Source organism: Carlito syrichta, unplaced genomic scaffold, assembly GCF_000164805.1.
Source record: "Carlito syrichta isolate Samal-C Ts95f unplaced genomic scaffold, Tarsius_syrichta-2.0.1 Scaffold302630, whole genome shotgun sequence".
NCBI classification, from domain to species: Eukaryota; Metazoa; Chordata; class Mammalia; order Primates; family Tarsiidae; genus Carlito; species Carlito syrichta.
This window is the reverse complement of record NW_007246726.1, coordinates 176,139-198,103: the sequence shown is the minus strand read 5'-3', so window position 1 is coordinate 198,103 and position 21,965 is coordinate 176,139. Positions and strand designations below refer to the sequence as shown.

Genomic DNA, 21,965 nt, shown 5'->3' with positions numbered 1-21,965 from the left:
GTTATGGGAGGAATCTCTTTCTGGCTGTAGACTGCCATCTTCTCACTGTATCCTCGGGAGGCAGAAAGAGGGCGAGAGAGCTTTCTGGGGTCCACCTTATAAGAACACTAACCCCTTCCAGGAGGACTCCACTCTCCTGACCTAATTATCTCCCAAAGCTCCCACCTAATTCTATCACATTGGAGGGTTAGGATTTCAACATACATATTTGGGTGGGGGTGAGGGGGACAAGAACATTCATTCCATTGCAATTTCCCTAGAGGAAGAAGAAATCGTAAATAACACAAAGCTTTGTATATTTCATAGTTAGAAATAAGGAAAAATTTTTCTAAGATTAAAGGTCTAAAAAGTGAGCTAGTCCCCCCCCACTACTGAAAATCCAGACTCTGTGCTCAGTGTTGTAGACTTTTTTTGGACTGTTTGTCCTCCTTGCAGACAACTGGAGATTTATTCTCCCCAAAGGGTACAAGAGAGGATCTTTGGCCACAAGGTGGGATCAGCGTATGTGAGTAAGGGTGTGTGTCCCATGCTGAAACAACAGGGATGGAGTGACAGCATATATTACTCTGTGTGATGGCTACATGGGTCATTACCTATTTCAAAATGTATTGTGTCTGTGAAAAAGAATAACACCAGAGGACTCAAACTGCCTGACTTTAAGTCTTACCATAATGCATTAGAGACAAGGCAGTGTGCAAGGGGTATCAGGAGACACAAATAAACATGTTAAGTTCGGAGTCTGGAAACTGACCCACAACTATATGGTTGATAGTTTTTCAATAAAGCAGTTCGATGAGGGAAAGGGAATAGCTTCAATAAATGGACTTTCAGGTGGGAGGGGGGACCAAAAACGTTATTTCTACTTCACAGTATACACAAAAGTAATTTGAGGTGCATCATAGACAAAAACTTAAAGGTATAAAGTACTTTAACAATACTTTGTGACTTGGTAGTAGGGAAAGATTTATTAAGCAGGACACAAAAATATATATTAAAAGCATGGTACGTTAGACTTCATAAACATTAACCATGTCTTTTCATTAAAAGACACCACTAAGGAAGTGAAAAACAAGCCACAGACAGGGAGAAAATATTGACAAAACATATCTGACCCTCAAACCCTGTAAATATAACATATCATGAGTGCCTCTAACCTGATTTTTAAAAAAAAATCAAAGAATCCAAATTTTTTACACAGGTAAATGACTTGAACAGATTATTTAGAAAACCAGATACATATAGGACCAAGAAAGTACATAAAAGAGTGCCCAATAGTATCAGCTATCAGGGGAATGGACAGTTAAATTGCGTTGAGATGCCATTAGTACTCCCAGGGCATGGCTAAAATGATAAGAAGAGGAAACATCCTATCTTAGCAAAGATGTGGAACAACCAATCTCTCACAAATTGTTGGTGGGAATGTAAAATGGTGCAACTACTTTGGAAAAGGTTTGGATGGTTTTTATGAAGTTGGACATATACCACTCTTTGGTACCAGCAATTCTTCACCTAGATTTCTCCCAAGAGAAAGAAAAACAGATGTTTACAAAACCTCTTACGGGAACAATGTTCAAAGCTGCTTTATTCGCAGTAGTTAATACAGAAAACAGTGCATCATGGGGGAATGGTAAACAAATCATGTCATGTTCCTGCAGTGTAATACTACACAACAATAAAAGAGGAAGAACATCTGCTATACTCATCAATGGGTAAAGCCAGAGATATTATGTAAAGGAGTATGCAAAAAAATATATGCACCGTGATTCTATTTGCATGAAGTTCTGGAAGCTGCAAAGATAAAGTGAAACAATCTGGGGAGTGGGTGTTCACAAATAAGCAGAAGGCAATGATAATGCTTTTGCTGATTCTACTGAATCAGTCCTGGCAAGAAATCCAAGCAGTTAAATATCCACGGTGGTATTCATGCAGGCTCTGAGCAGATGCAGAAACCCAACACCACAACCATGGGGAAATCATGTTGTAAGGAGACCCTAGAAGGTTGCCTTTTAGGAAGCACTTGACTCCTTTGAGGAACAATTTCTGAATGTCCTGAGAGCAGAAAGTGCACTAACTCCATGGCCCTCCTAACACCGGGCCCATCTGGTGGATGGTCCTGCCAATTTCATGGTGGGAAACTGAGTTGAGGGTGAGGTGGGGAGGAGGAGCATTATAACTTTTACTGACGCTGAAGAGTCCATCACCCTAAATTATTCCTCCTCCTTCCAAGGCCTTGTAAGGGAAGGATGATCACCAGAAGCCTCACACCTAGAGAAGTGGTCCAGTGTGCTGCATCCAATTTCCGCTGGAGAGTTTTCTAGGTGTCCTTAATGGGTAAGAGAGTGCCCCATAGGATATTCCTCCAGTTCCCGGAGGAACAGTGGGAAAGACTCCAATTTGGCCCACTCCTCCCTCAAGGAGGGTGGAGGATTCCCGGATCCTGAGCCAGGCCTTCAGATGGGCTGTGCCAAGAGGACCAGCAAAGGAAGGGGTTCCCTGAACTCAGGTTCTCTGTTCTGTAGCTAGAAGATGTGCATCCAACTCCTCCTCCTAGGAGTCAAGCTCTAGACTCATTGACCAGGCCCTGTAAGGCCGAGAAAGGGAGGGAAGAGGGAGAGGGAGAAAGGAAGGGGGAGGGGAGGAGAGGAGGGAAAAAGGAAGAGAGTAGTAGACTTAAGAGTGAGGTGGAGCGGGAGTCTAGGGAGCAGAAGGAGAAGCTTGGGCAGCAGGTGGTGCATGTGGCGGTAGGCAAAAGAAAAAGAGACAATTAAGCCACTTGAAACACCAAGGACAAGAATTCAAAGTTAGAAAATATCCAGGGAAGTAGGAAGGCAGGCATTCACCAGATCCAGAAAACAAACACTGCAACCGCAGTATAACAACATTGTAAGCAAACTCTAAATTGCTGATTTTTAAAAAGCCTGATGGATTCACAGAGACAATTTCTGAATCTTAAGAGCAGAGGTGCACTAAAGCCACTGTGCCCTGAAGCACAGGGTCCCAGTAGATTATTGAACAACCATTTTTAGAAGATTTTTGGAGGAGCTCTCTTTGGTAGACCCCAAGACTGTTTTGGTTAGGAATAGAATTTTAGACGTAACAGATTTAAAAAGTAAAACTAAAACCCTAGAACCCATAGATAGACACAACTAGGAGAATACATTCACTATCCTGAGTAAAAAGCTTTTTTGTAGAATACTAATGGCCTTAAAAATAAGAAAGCCTAAATAAATGTAATAAAAATTAATTGTTTCTATTCATGAGGATATCACCACATTGAAGTAAAAGTCAAGTCACAGACTGGGAAAAGTTATTTGCAAAATGTTTACTTGAAAAATGACTCAATTCTTGAATATATAGGACACTTTTATAAATCAGTAATATAAACCAAATAAAATTGGGCAACTTATTTCAATAGGCTTTCTTCACAAAAGAGAATTTCTTAATTGTCAGAAGTTATTAAAAAATGCCTAACATCATTACTCAGCAAGAAAATACAAATTAATTCCACACCAATATGACACTATGGTTCTCACAAGTATGGCAACCTTTAGTAAAGTTAGTGCACCAAGTGCTGACAAGAATTTGGAACCATTTCAACTGTCATTATCAGTAAGAAACCAATCTAGAAGACTGTGGCAACTTATAATTAAGTTAAACTTGAACCTAGGTCATGAGCCAGCAATTGCAGTACTGCCATGAATCATAAGGGCACAAAAAACTGCTGCAAGAATATGCATCCAAAAAATTCATCCATAGCACCAGAATTTAGAAGTAACACACATAACTCCATGGATATAACTCATGAATACAATGAGCATAATGAACATAATTTGCAGAGGAAAGGCCAGACACAAAAATATATACATTCATTCAGATGAATGTTTTAATATTTTTGTGTATTTATTTTTTGAGTTGGGGTCTCATTCTGTCACCCAGGCTAGAGTGCAGTGGAAGCACAGCTGGCATACAATGGCATGATTATGGCTCATGGCAGCCTCAACCTCCTGGGCTCGGGCAATCCTTCCTTCTGCCTCAGCCTCCAGAGTAGTTGGGACTACAGTTGCATGCCACCACCCTGGCTTTTTTTTTTTGCTTTTTGTAGAGACAGGTCTCTCTATGTTGCCCAGGCTGGTCTCAAACTCCTGGACTCAAGCGATTGTCCCACTTCCGCTTCTCAAAATGGTGGGATTACTGGCATGAGCCACCACACCTGGCCATTCCTACAAAATTTTTATTTTTGAAAGTGGGATTTATTAAGAGGACAGAAAAGCTCCCACAGTGGGAGGGTACCCAAGGGGGTTGCCCCATTCCTATGAATTTTAAGAACAGGCAATTATAATTATTAGATATCAGAATAGCGATTAAGAGAGAGAGTGGAGGAACTGCCTGGAAAGGGGCTCTACAGACCGCAGATAATACCGGTTTTCTATAACTTGAGCTGGGTGTTGATTACATTTGCCAAAATTAAACAAACTTCACTAGAGATTTGTGCATTTACTCTATGTGCACTGTAGTTTAATAATTTGCTGTTCTCATAAAAATTAGTGGCAGGGAATGGAGGTAAGTTGGTGAAGACCATAACAACTAGCTTAGATTTTATTGCAAACTAATTAAAAGTTTGTTTTCATTTCCTGTAAAAAAAAGTCCCCCTGATATTTGAAATATCTCTATCAGAAAAATGACTATAAACACATTATCTCATCAGTGGAAACTACAGACAAAGGGTCCTTGAGAGACTGCATTTGTTTCACCTATGGAAATATTTTCTGCTCAGTTGTGAGACAAAAAGCACATTCAAGGTTTCCTTTGGCCGGGCCACCCCCTAGTCTATGCACTGTGGGCTTCATTACTCTTCTGACTGCAGAGCGCGTCTGAGCCAGTGGTTTACTCTGTTCTCTGGGCAGCTGTGCGAGAGATGTCAATCAGCCCCAGTCACAGGATAGAAAACACTGCTGTGACTCAGAGTCCAACTGAGGTTACTGTAACTACAACTAAAAGTACTAACCACTACACAGTAAGGCCTGCTGGCAACCATTGTATTTATATCATTTTCTTTCTATAAAACACTCAAATGGCCAGGCCCAGTGGCTCGCGCCTCTAATCCCACTACTTTGGGAGACCAAAGAGGCCAGGAGTTCAAGCTCAGCCTGGACAACGTAGGGAAACGTTCTACAAAAAAATCTAAAAACTAGCCACTCGTGGTGACACATGCTTGTAGTCCCAGCTACTCTGGAGGATGAGGCTAAAGAATCGCCTGAGCCCAAGAGGTAGACTGTGGTGAGCAGTGATCATGCCATTGATTTTCAGACTGAGCAATAAAGTAAGAACTCAACTCAAAACAAACAAAGCCCCCACACAACCCCCCACAACATACTATTTTTGTTGCTTATTCTTGGATGTCTACAGATTCTCATGCTTTTCTGTCTTTTGTGTGCTTCCCTGTCTCCCCTTCCTCATTCAATTACATAATAAAAATAATTCTCTCAGGATACGCTAGTGACTTTACACAAGCCTCCTGAATGGTCTCATTGCTTCACTTCTGCTTTCTTTTTTTTTAATGGAAACTTTTTATTTATATAGAATTATCAATGACAAACTATTATTTTGCCTAATCCTTTTAAACACCACTGAGGCAGACAAGCTGGAGGACATTAGCTTCATTTTAGAGGGATGACTATAAACACTGTTCCCAAATTTAGTATAAGACAGAGCTGGGATATAAGAACTAGACTTTCATACTCACAACTGCTTTTTTCCTTAGACTTTGTGATACATCATTTTAAAGTAGTCTGATTTCACAATGCTTTACAGTATGAGTAACATCTATCCTTGGCAGGTTAACACTGAAGCCAAGCATCCTAATTAATTATCTCATAACCTGGCACATTTTAAGGCAGTTATACCTCTAACTCAATTTCATAGCTGTGCTTGAGGGCCCCTTGAGCCAAAATTGCAGCAAAGCTGATCTGAAAGGACCAGGGAATACAATGGTCAATCTTGTTTTCAAGTTTAATCTAGGCCTGGCACATCCTTACCAATTGCTCAGATGGCAAGCTGAGGCAACTAAGGGAGGGAAGCAGAGGGAAGGCCCACTCAGGGATGTACACTGACGAAAAATACAAATGGTATCAAAGTCCCCAGAAGCCCTGTTGCTGGTCTACTACATCAGTACCAGCAAGACAAAGGGCAATAGTTCAGGAGTCCAGAAAATGCAAAGATCAATTAAGCTGCCTAATTGGGACCTAAAAAAGCCATACACTGCTAATTGCATCCATGTCAAACCAAGAAAATCATTCATTCCTTCCTGACCTGGCTATTAGGGTGAACACATCAATTAGGTAATCCGCCCGCTGAACTAGATCTAGAATATCTGAAAGCACAGTGCATTGGAAGCACATGTTTTTTTTTTGGAATTGCTATCAAGTATCTTCAGAGAAGATTATTTGGGACTCTTTCTTCAAAAACTGGAAGGAAATGGTCAAGGAAAGACAAAAGATTATGTTAATGGCAGGCACCTGTCATCACAGTCCAGTTCCAAGGAAAAATTCCAATGTTCTCCACGTTGGCTACCACCGCCTCTGAAATCAATATATGTCATGCAGGAAGGAGTCTTACTGTGTCACATCTTCTATCCTGAGGTTCAGTATTGGTGAATGAATAAAGCAAGCATGTGTACAAGACTCCTGCAGCAGTGGACCAAGCCCAGGGGCATACTTGAATCTGGGGGTTTCTGGGGCCTTGCTTTGAAAAGACTTGAAATACAATTAGGAACAAGAGCACAAAAACAACTGCTTGGTTGTCTTTTCTATGAGTCGATGTTTCAACTTTTCAGTAACGGGTTTGAAAGCTTTTTTTTTTTGGAGTTGGAGTTGGAGTTGGAGTCTCACTCTGTCGTCTAGACTGGAGTGCAGTGGCTACTTCTGGCCACCGCAGCCTCAACCTGCTGGGCTTGGGTGATCCTTCTGCCTCAGCTTTCCAAGTAGCTAGAACCACAGGCACGTGCTACCACGCCCGGCTAATTTTTTGTTTTATTGTAGAGATGAGGTCTCGCCAAGTTGCCCAGGAGGGTTTCAAACCCACGGGCTCAGGCAATCCACTCACCTCAGCCTCCCAAGGTGCATCACGCCTGGTTGGCTCTAAATCCTTTTCTCTAGCTCAGGATTTGAGAATAAAAGACTCCTTCACCAGGAAAACATACATATATTCAAAATTCTGCTTGTAGTTTTAGGGTGGTCATACCCTTCTCAGAGACCTATGTATCTTATGTGAGGAAGTCCTTTTTCTTGTCAGATCACCCAGGCCCTGATCTTGCTAGTCTCTGGTGCCATGTCCTGAGGATGACATGAGCTTACTAAGACAACTTTTCCCCTTCAAGGTGCAGATTGTGTTGCTCCTGCACAATCTGTAACTCTGGAAAATGCCCATCATTTTCCCCCTGGGCTTCAGGATGGAATTTCCTGGTTTCTCTGAAGATCAGCCCTTCCCATAAAACTCACCCCTACCTTCTTTTGTTCCTTTTCCCTTTCACCTCGTCACTTTCTCAGCTCCCATCCCACCGACCAATTAGACGGCAACCACCGAGCTCAAGCAATCCCACACAGCTTAGGCACTGGGAGTTGGGGATCCCGGCATCTCTGGGGATGCTGACTTTTGAAGCAGACCAGGAACGGGACAGGAGAAGGTCGTGTGCTGTGCTTTCTAGCTAACATAACGTGTCCTTTCCAACTGTTCTGATTTTCCAAGGCTGGAGTTTGCATAGTTGTCCTTAAGAATGCCAGGGACACATGCAGGCTCTTGTGAGTAGTACTTACTTCACATGAAGATCAAGCACTACAATACCCTTGTCTCTGTGGCGCAATCAGTTAGCATATTTGGTTGTTCACTGCAAAGGTTGGTGGTTCAAGCCCACCCCAGAGGTAACATTTTTAAGCGTGAAGCGTGTCTTAGATAAATAACATCTAGCAGAGAAAAACCTCTCCTCTCCCCTCCTCAACTTGGCACTCATATGGTACTCCAGAAAAAGGCAATAACAAAATCATATTCCTATCAAACATGATAAAACGATATACAAGTGATATGTTCTGTGTTTTCCTTGGTATCTTGTCACTTAAATGTGTACTATAATGTAAAGTTGGTACGTTAGATGAATAAGAGAGAAGAAAACAAAGATTTCACACACACACATACTTGAGAAAGAAATACTCATAACTGTTACATTCCTGTTTCTGCAACTGGTCTCCTGGCAGTAACTGATATTTATAACCACATTCTTTCACTATGCATTCCGTATTTCTTTTGCCCTCGGTTGCTGGTGGTTCTTTACCTGGTTGGGGGACATAAGCTTTCATTCCTAAAGGGTCTGCGTCATTAATAATCCTGCCTCAGTTGGGTTGTTTTGATTTTCCATGGACTTTTATCACAAGACAGGGTCATACTAATAACGACCTCCTGTATTCCAGATGTACTCCTTGTTACCTCCATTGTGGAATATCAGTCCAATTTCCCCTTGGTAATCAATTAGGATTGATCTCCCTTGACAGTACAATAACTTCCTTCTTTGCTTCTTGATTCAGTGGAATGAGGAGCTCAAAGTAGCCAAGTGGTCATCTTAATTTCCACTTTAATGGATTCATTGTTGTGTCTCCTGGTAGAAGCATCTGTCCCTTTGAAATTAAGCCTTCTATCCCTGAACATAAAGGCACAAGTAGAGAAAGCAAAATTTTGCTCGTGTATCATGAGGAGTAATAGTGAGTGATGATGTCACTCCATTTCCACTTCTTCATTCCTAGACTCATGGATCCTGGCTATGGAAGAAATTGTACCAGATATTGAACACTGATTTAGAACATATACAGCTTTCTGGAGAATCTTGCCCCAATCCTGCAAGTTATTGCCACCTAACTGGCACTGTAATTGAGTTTTCAAAAGGCCATTCCACTATTCTGATCAAAACAGCTGCTTCAGGTTGGTGTGCAGGCAATATGGTAAAAACAGTAAACTCCATGAACATGGATCCCTTACCTCAATTTATTTGCTGAGAAATGAGTTCCTTTATCAGAAAAATCCTGTGATCTCCCTGCTGGTAGATATGGCATTCTGCAAGTCCATAGATGATAATTTTAATGCAGAAGCATTACATGCAAGGAAGGCAACTTCATATCTAGAGTGTCTATTCCAGTAAGGACAAAGTGCTGCCTTTCCACAATGAAAGAGGCTCAATGTAATCAACCTACTATCAAGTAGCTGACTGATCATGCTGGAAAACTGTGTCACAAGGGACTCAGTGTTGGTCTCTGTTGCTGGCAGATTGGGCATTCAGTAGTGACTGTAGTCATATCACCCTTGGTGAGTGGAAGTCTGTGCTGTCAAGCCCAAGCATAACCTCTATTCCTGCCAACATGGTCATCTTGTTTATGAGCCACTCCCTCATTGGGTGATGACAGGAGTGGCTGGTGAAAGAGACCAACTAGTGATGATAGAACAGGTTACCTTAGCCATTAGATTATTAAAATCCTTCTTTGTTGAGTTACTCTTTACCATGGAGCACAAATCCCTTCCAAGTCTCTTGACCATTCAGACAAACCATTGGCCACAATCTGTGAATTAGCATACAATTGACAAGCCCTTAGCTAGAAGGACTATGAAATAAAAAAAAGAAAAAGAAGACTCAAATTACTAAAATCAGAAAAAAGTGGGGGTATGACTGATTCTACAGAAATAAAGAGAATTATAAGAAAGTGCTATGAGTAATTGTAAACCTAGATGAAATGAACAAATTTCCAGAAATGTGAAACCTACCAAGACTAAATCATGAAGAAACAAAAACTCTGAATAGACCTATAACTAGTAAGAAGATGAAATCAGAAATAAATCTCCCAACAAAGAAAAGCCCTGGACCTGATGACTTCACTGGTAAATTTTACCAAACCCTTAAAGAAAAACTAACACCAATTCTTTTCAAAAATTGAAGAGATGAGAGCACTCCCCAACACATCTATGAAGCCAGCATTACTCTTATACCAAAGCCAGACAAAGACTCCACAAGAATAGAAAACTATAGACCAATATTCCTTATGGACATTAATGCAAAAATCCTCAAACACACACACATACATACACACACACACACACACACACCACACCTTTCAAAGCCAATTAAACAGGGAATTAAAAGGATTATATACCATGACCAGATGGGATTTCTTTCTTTTTTATTTTTGAGTTGGGGTCTCACTCTGTCACCCAGGCTGGATTGCAGTGGCACAGTCATGACTCACTGCAGCTTCAATCTTCTGGGTTCAGGCGATCCTTCCATCTCAGCCTCCCAAGTAGTTGGGACTAAAGGCATGTGCCACTATGCCCAGCTAATTTTTAAATTTTTTGTAGAGATGATATCTTGTGATGTTGTCTAGAGTGGTCTTAAGCTTCTAGGCTCAAGTAATTCTTGCCCCTCAGCATCCCACAGTGCTGGGATTACAGGTGTGATCCATCATGTCCAACCCACGTGGAATTTATTCCTGGAATGCATATTGGCTCAGCATATAAAAAATTATCCAGGTAACACTGCATTAATGGAATGAAGGGGGAACCCCCCCAAAAAGAAACCTCAAAAAACAACACATGAACAATTCAAGACAAAAAAAAAAAAAAAGCATTTGACAAAATTCAATGTGATAAAAACACTAAAAAAAGCTAAGAATAGAAGAAAACTACTTCAGCATAATATAAGTCAAATATAAAAAATCCAGTGAATATCGCACTCAATTGTTGGGAGCCGGCCACGGAGGCCCACTGAGCGTTAGGGATCAGGGAGGGCCGTGGACCTCGAGACCGCTAGGACGTGTTTGAGAGCCGTAGACCCCATTTTCCTCCCCCTTTTGCCATGCAGCACAAGAACAACCTGAAGGAACTCTGCTGGCCTAAGCTGAAGACTCTGTGACTGTGACAGGCATAGCTGACTCTAGAAACCCATTGTTCCTGTTTCCCATAAACTGCGGTTTCGGCCTAGGTATTAGATATAATTCAAATTCAGGTCACATTTGGGAGCCTTTTATACGGTACAAGCTTCTTTATAAGATTTAAAAGAATATTTATAGAATTAGTATATACTTAGGGAGAGCTGTTTGCAGCTTTTCAATGGTGAAGATGATTTTCGAGAGTGGCCCAGCACAGAGTTTGGGCTGGGCCACATTCCTGAGAGCCCAGCATGTACTTTGGACTGGGCTGCATTCTTTTGGGCCGGCTTTAGCTACAGTTAGTGTAAGGTCTCTTTTCTACCTATTATAGAAATTGAATTTATTTTATTCATAGAAGGTATTGTAGAATAGGTCATGCTACAAATCATGTTAGTTCATACATAATCAATCATAATATTTTAGGTTTAATAAGAATATAGTTAACTTTAAGAATTTTCATCGTCTCCACTTTCTACTATCGAAGTTTTTGCCTTAGTACATTTACAATTTACATTTAGGTTTTAGAAGCTTTGCTGCTGCTAATCAACTTTATATATTAGAATTAAGAATTCGAAAACTTTCATAGAAATTAGGATAGACATATAAGACTTTGGAATAGCCATTTTGTTAAGAGATTGTAGTCTATTGTTCCAAAAGGTGGCCCACCGTGGACCTTGGACTGGGCCACATCCTGTAGGGCCCAGTGTGATCTTTGGACTGGGCCACATTCTTTAGGAAATTGGCTTAAGCTATAATTAAGAGCTTCTGTAGCATTGTATAAGTGGTAGAGTTTAATTTAGTCGTCATGGGTATTGAGTGAGCTTTAGAAGTTATTGATTATCAGAACATCATTAGACTAGTAAGGATTGTTACAGTGCTTTTGAAGAACATTAACTAGCAAAGGGAACAATGAGACAATCTTGGGGTTTGTTCCTCCTCACACCTAAGCATCTGGTGGGTAGGGGATGCCCCCCCGCACCTGGCTTTGTGTTCATGTGAAAGACTTGTGAGACTGCCTGTCTAAAATTTGGGGATAAATACCTGCTATAACTTTCAATAAACGGCTTCTGCTCATTTCACTGAACAGTTGCCCACTTTCTTTCTTTCTCTTTCTTCCTCTTTATATCTATCCTTCCATCTTTCTTTCTTTTAATATCTATCCCTACAGATTCGCCGACGCCACCACATCTTCCAAGGGACTCCCCAAAACTTGCAGGGGCTGGCCCCCCGCACTCAATGGTGAAAGACAGTTTTTCTCCTGTAAGAACAGGAGCAAGGCAAGTATGCCCAATTTTCCCATACCTATTTAACATAGCATTAGAAGTCTAAGCTAGAGTAATTAAGCCAAAAAAAAAAAAAAAAAAAAAGGAATCAAAGGCATTTAAATTGGGAAGGAAACAGTCAAATTATTTCTGCTCGTAGATGATATGCTTTTATATATGGGAAACCCTAAAGATTCCATAAAACCTGTTAGAACTAATAAACTAATTCAGCAAAGTAGTAAGATACAAAGGCAACAAATAAAAAGCAATTGCATTTTTGTACCTGATGATATTATTTAGATTATCGTCCCCTTCAAATCTCATGTTGAACTGTGATCCCCAATGTTGGAGGTGGGGCCTGGTGAAAGGTGATAGGATTGTGGGGATGGATCCCTCATGAAGGCTTGGTGTTGTTTTCCTGGTAATGAGTGAATTCTTGCTCTATTAGTTCATGTGAGAGTTTATCATTTAAAAAGTACCTGGCACCTCCTTTTGCCCTCTTGCTCCAGCTCTTGTCATGTGACACACCTGCTCCCCTTTCCCTCCCCCATGACTGTAAGCTTCCTGAGGCCTCATTAGTAGCAAATGCCTGCCCCATGCAGAACTGTGAGTCAAATTTTTTCTCTTTATAAATTACACAGTCTCAAGTATTTCTTTATAGTAACACAAAAGCAGACTAATACACACTCACAAGAAATAACCTGAAAAGAAAAATTTGAAAACAATTTTATCTGCAATCTCATTAAAGAATAAATAATTAGAAATTAACTTAATCAGGGAAATAGAAGGCTTGTACAATGAAAACTAAAAAACATTTCTGAAAGACATTAAAGAAGACACAGAAAAGTGGAAAGACAGTTTATCCTTATGAACTGGAAGAATTAGTATTGTTAAGATGTCAATATTATCCAAAGTAATACACATATTTAATCCAATCAGTATCAAAATCTTAATGATATTTTAGTAGGAGTAGAAAAACCCATTCTAAACTTCATATGGAATCTTGGTTGGGTGTGGTGACTCATGCCTGTAATCCAAACACTTTGGTAGGCTGAGGTGCAAGGATTGCTTGAGCCCAGGAGTTCTAGACCAGTATAGGGAACACAGTGAGAACTTGTTGTTACAAAAAATAAAAATAAAAAAATTTGAAGGCTTTGGTAGTGCACACCTGTACTCCCAGCTACTTGAGAGACTGAGGCAGAAGGATTGCCTGAGCCAAGGAGGTTGAGACTGCAATGAGCTGTGATCTGCCACTGTACTCCAGCCTGGGTGACGAGTGAAACCTTCACTCAAAATAAAATAAAATAAAATTACATAAAGTTAAATTAAAAATTAAAAACGACAACACACGGAATCTTAAGGAACCACAAGTAGACAAAATAGTCCTGAAAAAGAAGACCGAAGCTGGAAGGTGCATACTTCCTGATATCAAAATGTACTATAAAACTACAATAATCAAAACAGCGTGGCACTGGCATAAAGACAGACACAGAGACCAATGGAATAAAATATAGAGTCTAGAAATAAGCTATCACATACATGGTCAAATGATTTTCAACAAAGTTCAATGGGGGAAAGGACTGTCTTTCCAATAAATGGAGCTGGGAAAACTGGCCTCTACATACAACAAATTAACTTGACCATTCTTCTAACATCATATACAAAAATTAACTCAAAATACCTCCATCACCTAAATGTGCGATGTAAAACAATGAAAGTCTCAGAAAACAACAGAGGATAAAAGCTTCATGACAAAAAAATAGAATGGTGGTTTCCAGGGGTTGAGGAGAATGGATGTTCATTGATTAATGGGGTATAGAGTTTCAATTTGCAAGGTGAAAAGAGTTATGGAAATGAATGTGGAGATGGTTAAACAATATGAATGTACTTAATATCACTGAACTGAACACTTAAATAGTTAAGATAATACATTTTATGTGTATTTTACCACAATAAATTAAACACACACACACACACACACACACACACACACACACACACACAGGTATAGATTTATCCTGAAGAACTTCAAAGAAGTTCATATTAAAAAGCGATGATCTGCTAAAAACAAAAACAAAACAAAACAGAAGTTTCCTTTCCCATTGCTTATTTCACAACCAGCAACTTCTCTTTCTTTTTTTCTCCTCCAATCTGTCCAACAAAATTCTCCTCCAGCCTGTGCCAGGATGGATATTCTCTCTCCCATCCCTTTCTTCTTGCTTCTACACTTCATTAGAAGAGAAAATCTGAATATAGCAGAAGCTCTTCCGAGGCCGGGAGAAGATAAAGAATGGAGTCAAAGCCAGACTCTTCTTTAGCAAACCATAAGACAGTTTGGGAACAATGGAATCTCAATTTTTTGTTTCATCATGTAAGTGATCTATGCTTAAAAACAAGATATTATGTATTACAGTTCAGAATTTGTTAATGAAATTCAGAGATACCCAAAGAGTTTTAAAAAATAAACCAGTTAGTTCTAACTTAGTATCACCATTGGTTTATACACAAAATGTAGAAAGACAATCATAGACTTAGAAGACTTGAAGTGGAATAAGTCAAGTTTATTTTCAAAACAGAAATTAGAATGTTCCTCAAATGTCGCTGGTCTGAGATTTTAAGTGACTGTTAAATTGGGGCGGGAGGGGAGATGGATCCTCTAAAGATCTTTGGAAGAAAATCACCCATTGTCACCCATTGTCTCTCTAACGAAGTAACATCCCTGTTACTCTCAAATTCTGAATTTTTCCCAGGAGCTTCCTAATATTCCAGGAGATATAAAACAAAACCACATAAAGAGTTCCTAGGTTGTGTAGCTCACTTTTCCTTATTAAAAATATAATTTTCAGGCCAACACCTGTTGACACACATTGCCGGAGACATGGAATCCGTCCTGGAACAACGATGCGCCCACGGAACCCGCGGAAGCCAGAGGGTGGCCAAGAACCAGGGCCGGTTCACGGAGTTGATGTCAGACTTGAGGGTCCTTTCGTCACCTCCGTGCGAGGCCCCGTTTTCGCTTCTCCTCCGTCTCCACGTGGATCCCTCCCTACACTCCTCTTTCCTTAGTGATTGCTCCAAAAGACGCTTTTTTCCTTGGACCGCGGACGCCTCTCGGATGACCGAGGTGACTGTCCCTCCCCGCAGCTTCTCTCCTTCCCAGACCTTCATTTCTTGATCCTCGTTCCTCAGTGAGACCTGGCCCAGAGGTCAGCCTAAGGTTCAGCATGTTAATCAGGGATCTGACCATCGAATAAAGGAAAACAACAAGGTTTTAGGTACCAATATTCCAAAATGCAGCGACCCACCAGAAACACCTGGCACTGTCACAGACGACGCTGAATGGTTGCCGAGTCCAAGAATTTCAAGGTCTGGGATTCGATGGTTTTCTGATCGTCCTGTGCTGCAGACGTTGGCCATGACTGCGTTAGCAGTGTCATCAATTTAAAGCCATCACCACCAAGGTTCTCTGAATACAGCAAAACAGACGCAGGTAGAAATGTAAAGGTCATAGAGAAAGGAAACACATGCAACTCTAAGCCAAATAGGAACCGAACGCGGTTCTCCTGCATGGGAGGCGAGAAAGCTGCCACCAAGCCACCAACACCGACGGCGGCTAAGGATGCAGTAAAAGTTTAAAGTATCTGAAAATATTTAGCAATTATCCCAAATGAGGATTTTATAGTGTTGACTAAAAGCTAACCAAGACATCCAGATCAAAGGTGTTTATAAGAAACAAACTAGATATATCAAAATATCTGTGTCTTCTCAAACTCTTAACTCCAAAAAAGTCTCTCTTTCCAACTGGATAACACATTCTTATAGAAAAACATCAGAAATTTATCCAAGTGCCTTGTTTCTGATCCTAAATCTTCAACTACCTTTCTCAAATTGTTGTCTTAGTGGTCCTAAGAAGGTGAGATAACTGATAGGTTAGGTCAGTAAAATTCTAACCTAGGGAAGAAATAAGAAACTGAATCAGAATTCGAATTAAAAGACAGGAAATAAAAGGAGAGAATCAAGATGTAGATACTGAAGAAATAATTTTTGGTCCTGGTGTTAGTTCTCTGTAGTTGTTTTTGTAAAAGAGTAATGATCAGTCTTGTAATCATTATGATAATATTATATGTCTGCTTTCTAAGATGTATAAAGCATTTGAAGAAATATGTGGTATAAGAAGTTTAATAATGCTTGTAATCAATGTTTAATTGGGAGAATCCAATTTTCTAAGTTAATATGCTTTGATGTATTTGCTACATAAGGAGTAGACTATTTTAAAGAAATATTGGTGGCTGAAATATTAACATATTAGTCTTTTAATGAAGTTCAAATAGTAGAGAGATTTCTTTACCCAATTTTCCATGGGGAAATTAAACAGAAGATAAGAATCTGGAGAGTTTGCCCCACATGTTGCAGCTGGGAGTCATTGTGACTTTTTCAAAAATAGGAGCAATGACATGTAATCATGCTTCTCCACCTGGGAAGCCAAGCAAAGTTCAGGCTGAGTCATAAACTTGAGCTCAACAAGGACATCAACCTCCACATCGACCTTGCAGAACTGTAACTTCATCTGCCAGCTGTATAACACCAAAGACACACACCAGCTCTGGCCAACAAACCTTCACAAGTCATCTACATCAGTCAGAGCGACACGTAGTCCCACATGTCTTTCTAAACTACAAATTTGCACTTCCTACTTGTAACTCCTAATTCACAAGTCAATGCCTCCTATGTGTCTCATTCACAAATACTAAAACAACATACCAGTGAGTTCCTGTCAGAATCTCACATCACCCTCTACCTCAACACTCAATGACGGGAACTAAGTGCAGCATCTCCCAAAGACTAGTGCATTGTCCCCAGTGTTTCAGTCAATCAGTAAGACCTGTTTCTACCTCTGCCTAGTACATCTATCCTCGCTGCTTCCATTCTAGTGTCCAAACCAGATCTTGCTGTTGTCTTTGGATAAATTCATTTTCACAACACAATTTCAGTTCGATTAAAAAATAGAGCTTAAATTTATTGGATACTCCACATACTATCACTCTATTACCATACTCTTTCATCTATCACCTCTTGCCTCCATTTATATAAGCAGATTGAAAACTGACCTCTCTATAGTCAGTTAATGTACACTATTCACTTGCCACACTTTATCTTCGAGTGACCCTTCCACAGCTTAAATTTGGACACAGCTGCAGCCTAAATCTATTGAAGTCTCCCCAGATTTTTTAGTAAAATGATAATACCTTATGCTCTGCATCCTGCTTCCCTCCATGTGCATCATTCTAACTCTTGTCAATACTCAAATCCAGGAGCAGTAACTCTTGACATGTCAGCAACTTTTCATAAAAAGTTGCTGGTGGATTCTCCATTGAACCAGCTATCTTAGCTCTGGCTGCCACAACAAAATATCATAGACTGGGTAGCACAGACAGCAGGAATTTATTTCTCACAGTTCTGGAGGCTGAGATGTTCGAGATCAAAATGCTGTTTGATTCAGTTCCCTGGCGAGGGCTCTCTTCCTGGTTTGCAGACCACTCCTTTTTTCCCTCTGTCCTCACATGGTAGAGAAAGAGAGCACATTTTGGTCTTTTTTCCTCTTTCAGTCCCTAGATCAGGCTTACAGTATAGAGTCCAAGGTTCCAGTTGACAGAATTTTATGCTTCCATGCTTTGGTTGTTGGCTCCAGAAGCTTCTAGAACCAGCAGCGTTGTACATCCCTTAACAACCACACTGTAAAACATGTAGTGGGTGAACGGGTACCTCAAGCGTTTTGGTTGTGTCCCCTCAGTGTGCCTAGCTTCTAACCTGGCAAACAGGGATTCACATCCACCATCCACTGAGGGACCATTCCCGGCAGTCATCCGTTTTCATTCCATTCTTTTATCTTTCATTTACTTGCTCAATACTCTTAAGTAATTTACTCTTCCTTTTTCCCTCAGAGGTACCTGTGATTATTTGATTCTCTCCACCTCTGCATGTTAATAAGTTGAATTAAAAAATCTCGGGTTGGTTGTGGTGATGAATGCCTGCAATCCCAGCGCTTTGGGAGGCCAAGGCCAGAGGGTTGCTTGAACCAACGAGTTCAAGACCAGCCTGGGGCAACATAGCAAGACCTTGTCAGGAAGAAAGGAAGATGGGAATTGTATTTATTAAAATTGTTGGGTACCTAGACCTCTGGAGGGTGGTTTGGACACTTACAGTTTTCTGAGGATTATTTGGGAGTATACTAGTATGTGTGAATACAGAATAGTGACTCTACAAGTTTCAATTGTGGATTTCAATTCGTTTTTGTGTGTTTGTTTTGGTTCTATCACTCAAATCAACCAGATCTGCAACTGCATGAGAGTGGATAGAAGCTATTCAGACCCTCAGGAAATATCCTCAGAAAACGTCATCCAATTTCAGTGTCAGCGTGTGAAAATTCAAGTGATAGAAGAGAATGAAGCAAACTGCAGGGATTTTCTGAAAATAAATCGAATATTAAGCAGACCTTGCTCTGCGTTCACATCCTGGAAAGCTGGCGGCAATTCTGACTCGGTCCTATCTGACCAGATTCATTAACTAGTTTTTTGTTTGTTCTCCACAGCCCCAATTAAAACAATTGATTCTAGAGAAAAACAGCGCTGTTTCCGCCCGGTTTCGAACCGGGGACCTTTCGCGTGTGAGGCGAACGTGATAACCACTACACTACGGAAACCACACGTCTAGGTAAAAAGCTGCAACAAGTATCCATGAAAATAACTTGTTATTTCCAACTCTAATAGTTTCTAGTGTAAGAAATTCAACAGCATTTCGAAATTTGACTGAAAAGATCCCGGGAAGCACCCACAATCCCTCAGACAGGGAGACTGCAGGCCCGGCTTCGGATACCCCCACCCCCAAACGCAGCCCCTGGGGACCCTTCTCAGTTCCGAATGCTGCATCTCACGCAGGTTCTAGACCCAGAGCTAAGCGTCCGTGTGCATGTTTCTCTCCGGCTGATTCTCCAGCTCCCAGAAGTTGCAGAAGCCGCTGGGGTTTGTGTGTCTGCGCCCCGGGCGCCCCCAACGCCCAGGAATGGTGACGCCACACCTCCCGGACGGCAGATCGCGCCTCCGTGGTCTTCTTCACGGCGTCGGTCGTCAGTGAGCTTGGCTCTTGACGGAAGTTGGACACTTTGAGTCCACCCAGGACCGTAGGGCTCTCCCTCCATGCGCTCTCCCCGAGTCCGACGGACCTGACCGGCGCCCTCTTTCCCCGAAAGCCCTTTCGACTCAGCGCCTCAGTGGTGTCCTCCCAGTAAAGGGGATCCTGTGAGTTCCTGCCACTGTCGCTTATTTTACTCAACTTAATTCCAACACTTAATGACCCTTTCAAGCTTTAGCAGGTACCGTGGAGCATTTGTTTGAAAATATCAAACATTCATCCCAGACCAAACCACGCTTCAGCAGCCTGTACTGCATTCGTTTGAAGACCAGGCCTCATGGAAGGCCCAGGGAAAGCCTAGGCAATGTAGTGAGACCTCAGCTATACAAAAAAAAAAAAAAAAGCCACCTGGGTGGTGCGTGCCTGTAATTCCAGCTGACTGAGGCAGGGGGATCACTTAAGCCCTGGAGGTTCAGGTTGCCGTGAGCTGTGATCTCATTACAACACTCTAGCCTGGGAGACTGAGCCAGACCTTGTCTCTAAAAGCTTTAAAAATAAATAAATAAAAATATAAAAAAAGAGAAAACAAGACTCTGAGTAACAATTGTAGCCCATATTTACTATTATTTTGTTCTCTAATTAGTTTATATTTGACTATTCTAGTACCTTATATATAATTATACGATAAGCTTGCTTTTTAAAAAACTAACCAAGAATAAGGCTAGGAGTAGTAGCTCATACCTATAATCCCAGCACTTTGGAAGGCCAAGGCAGGAGGATCGCTTGAGGCCAGGAGTTTGAGAGCAGCCTGGGCAACATAGTGCTGTCTCTACAAATATTAAAAAATTAGCTGTGCGTGGTGGCACAGCACCTGTAGTCCTAACCCCTGGGGAGACTGATATGGGAAGATTGCTTGAGCCCAAGAGTTCAATGCTTCAGTGGACCATGCTCTGCCACCGCTCTCAGCCTGGGTGATAGAGCGAGACCATTTCTAAACAGTGGGGTTTTGTGTAACGTTTGGAGATACCGAAAGAGGCACAGGACAAGGGGCTGGTACAAACCAAGCGTTTATTGGGGGGAGCTCCCGGGAGAGGTCCCGTGGTCCGGAAAGATGAGCCAGGGAGTCACGCCCAAGGAAGGGTAGTTTGGGTTTTTAAGGGTGCTGCGTCTGGGGGGTAGCAGCGAGGTAGAGAGGCAAAGTGTCCAATCATCTCTGGCCCTGTGTGGCTGTTGTTGGGGCTGCTGGCAGGGTTGAAGGCAGGTGTATCCACTCTGGACTGGAAAGTCCCTTTCTGTCCCCTTTTGGCAGTTGGCGGCGAGTCCCTGAAGTCTTTAAGCGAGACATGCAGATATGGGCTTGGGGCGTTGGTGGGTGGATGCTGCTTTCCTCCGAACCTAACATTTTGGGTCACCCAGAGCGCCAGAAGAATCCACATAAGGAAAATCCTTAAGGGAAGTACAGTTGCTCCCTTGCTTCTGCCTGGTTGTGTGGGATCTTCAAGGGTTCTGACCTGACAGAAAGGAAGATTATCGGTGCTGCAGTAAGGGCGTCAGATAGAAACTGGATCAAAGGGAGGGGGAAATTCTCGAGTTTTGCAGAATTGTTCGGATAATTGCTGACAGGTAGGTGGCTGCCCTGTGATAATGGTTCTTAGACTTGTCCTGTCCTGGCCCTGACCTGAGTCCGACTCCAGACTGAGTCCGGCTCCAGACTGAGTCCAAGCAGAATTCTCTTGATTTGTGTTGCATATGCAATTATGCCACTATCCAAAGTGGAGTAGTAACTGAGTTCCTATTTCCAGGATCCCAGTGGAGTTCAAGGATGCTTTTGATGAGAGGTTTTCTTGCACTTCTACACAAATATTTGTGGGAAAGGATATATAAAAACCTTTCACAGAAAAGTCTCATTGCGGCCTGCTTTCCATCTAGGATGCTTTCCAGTGTGATCAACCAACTAAGAAAACACAATTGGGTTGATTTAAGGTTGCTTCTCTGTCTTTACTTAATGCTGGGCAAAATCTCTCGGTTGATGACCTCTAGGTAAATAAGTAAATAAAAGATAAGGAAATAGTTGGTGCAGTATTGGGAAGGTAGAACACAATTGTCACCTGTAGAAGATATCATTATCTACATAAAACAAAGTCAGAAGGAAGGAAAGGAAAGGAAGGAAGAAAAGAAGGAAAGAAAGAAAAGAAAGAAGATGAAATAAGGCCAACTTAACTGTCTGTATTTCCTGGATCCTAGTCCTGACTTGGCAGCCCTGTGGTGTGCGTAATTAGCACCTGGTCTCATGGCTGGTCTTCTGTCCAATTCAAGCATATGATCATTGATCAAGAACTGACTAGGCTGGTCTTGGTGACTCAGCCTGTAATCCCAGCACTTTGGGAGGCTGAGGCAAATGGAGTGTCGGAGCCCACAGGTTCGTAGACCAGCCCAGGCAACTTGGCCAGACCTCGTCTCCACAATTAATCAAAAATTAGCCAGAGCCGGGCTCGGTGGCTCAGGCTGTAATCCCACGCTTTGGCAGGCTGAGGTGAGTAGATTGCCTGAGCTCGCGGGCTCGAGACCCGCCTGAGCAACTTGGCAAGACCTCATCTCTACAATAAATCAAAAAATCAGC

The 21,965-nt window shown here is 41.6% G+C and overlaps 1 non-coding gene across 1 annotated transcript; it reads right to left on the bottom strand.

Moving 5' to 3' along the window:
• Positions 1-18,844: 18,844 nt before the first annotated feature.
• On the bottom strand, positions 18,845-18,917 carry TRNAV-CAC. The gene has a single exon. It is a non-coding gene; the product is annotated as a tRNA-Val (tRNA).
• Positions 18,918-21,965: the final 3,048 nt, after the last annotated feature.